Genomic DNA, 2,266 nt, shown 5'->3' with positions numbered 1-2,266 from the left:
AAATCCTGTGAGCCCTGGATATCACAGGATATATGACATTGGATGAGGAGAAAAAGGAGGCTTGTGACAGAAACCAAGGATTCAAAACAGCAGAAGCCCTGGACGAGTATGGAATGTGCAAGTCAGAACTTCAAAAAAAAAGATTAGGAGAGCTAAATGAGGACATGGAATGATACTGATAGGTAAAATAAAGCAAAATCCTAAATTATATTCCAGGTGCATTAAGGGTAGAAAATGAGGGAAAGGTTGGAGCCCATTAAGGTCCACAGTGGTAATTTGTGCAGGGAGCCAAAGGATACAGTTAGGTTTAAAATACTTTGTATCAGTGTTCATGAGTGAAGGGGACAATATCGATATAGAAATCAGGCAGAAGGTCTGTGAAACAATTAAAGAAGTGAGTGTGGACAGAGCAGATTCTGAATGGTCTGACAGACGTAAAAAATAGATAAATTTTCAGGGCCAGATGAAATGTATCTCGGGTTTTTGAGTGAGGGAAGGGAGGAAATAGTAGGGGCTTCTCGCAAAAACTTTCAATTTCTCTGGCCATAGGAAAGGTGCCGGAGGATTGGAGGACAGCCAATGTGGTTATTGAAGAAAGGAGCAAGGGATAAACCAGGAAATTGTAGGCCAGTCAGTTTAACCTCGGTGGTAGTGACATTGAGGGACAGAATCACTGAGCCTTTGAAGAGGCAGGGATGAGTCAAGAACAGCCAGCATGGTTTTGTTAAGGGGAGGTCACTTCTGTCGAACTTGATTAAATTTTTCAGAGGTGACCAGGTATGTAGATGAGAGCGATGCTTTTGATGCAGTCTACTTGGACTTAAGCAAGGCTTTTGATAAAGTCCCACATGCAAGACTGATAACAAAGATAGCAGCCCATGGCATCAAACGAAATTTGGAAAATTGGACTAACAATTGGCTAAATGAATAGAAGTCTGTGTCCAGTGGCGTCCTGTAGGGGCCCATATTGGTCTCTTGCTATATATAAATGATATATATGTATATGGGGACTTTGGTGTGAAGGTAGCCTTAAACTGCAGAAGGATATAGATGGGTTGGTCAGATGGGCTGATCAGTGGCAATTGGAATTCAATCCAGATAAGTGTGAGATAATGGGCCAATAATGCAAGGGAATACATGATGAATGGTAGGACTCTGGGAAGCATGGAGGATTAGAGGGACTTTGGTGTTGCATGTACTTTGGTTCGTTAAGGTATAGGATGATGGAAAAAGTGGTTAAGAAGATATTTGGGATATTTGCTTTTACAAGCTGAGGCATGGAATTTAAGAGCAGGGAGGTGATTCTGGAACTATATAAAACATTGGTTAGGCTACAGCTAGAGTACTGTGTGCATTTCTGGGATTCACTTTAGAGAGGGATGTGATTGCACTGGAGAGGGTGCAGAAGAGATTTACCAGGATGTTGTCTGGACTGGAGAGTTTCAGTTATGAAGAGAGACTGGACGGACTGAGATTCTTTTCCTTAGAGCACAGAAAATGGAGGGAACTTGATTTAAGATGTATAAAATTATGAGGGGCATAGGTGCTTTGATGGAATAATTAATGACTGGGAGCATAGATTTAAGGTAAGAGGCAGACGATTTGGAGGAGATATGAGGAATAGCTTTTACAAGCAGCTGGTTGGTGGGAATCTGGAACTCACTACCTGGGTGGTAGAGGCAGAGGCCCTCAATGCATTTAAGAAGTATTTAGATGTGCACTTGTGACGTAAAGGCACACAAGATTATGGGCCAAGGGCTGGAAATTAGGATTAGAATAGTTGGGAGGTTGTTTTTGACCAGCACTGATGCAATACATCAAAAGGCTGTTCACTGTTCAGTTGATCTCAATGACTCTATTCTGTCTGAAATATTTGGTGATATTTTCACCACACAACTGTGTTTCTGACAAATGTCCCCCTAAACAATGGAGGCACCACTGAAAGACTGGCTCAGGAATAACATGTCAGGTAAAGATTATTAAAATATTTGGACATTGAGTAAAAAGCCAATAGGTCCTGTATTGCTATAAGTGCTGGCAGTCTATTACAGTACATTTATTAATTCAACAATTTCAACCATCTAAAAACAGCTTGAAATGAAATGTGCAGAACGTCTAGTTTCGTATAATTTCTCCAACATAGGTTATCTTTGTCCACAGATGCAAAAGAAACAGATGATTGGGTTTTCACTTCATGGTATCGCTTATCATTGCAATTGCAATAAATGCAAGAGGATTGGTATAGAGACCAGTAACCAATCAGACA

The sequence above is a fragment of the Rhincodon typus genome, chromosome 21 (genome assembly GCF_021869965.1).
Source record: "Rhincodon typus isolate 14 chromosome 21, sRhiTyp1.1, whole genome shotgun sequence".
NCBI lineage: Eukaryota > Metazoa > Chordata > Chondrichthyes > Orectolobiformes > Rhincodontidae > Rhincodon > Rhincodon typus.
Note: the sequence above shows the minus strand (reverse complement) of the source record.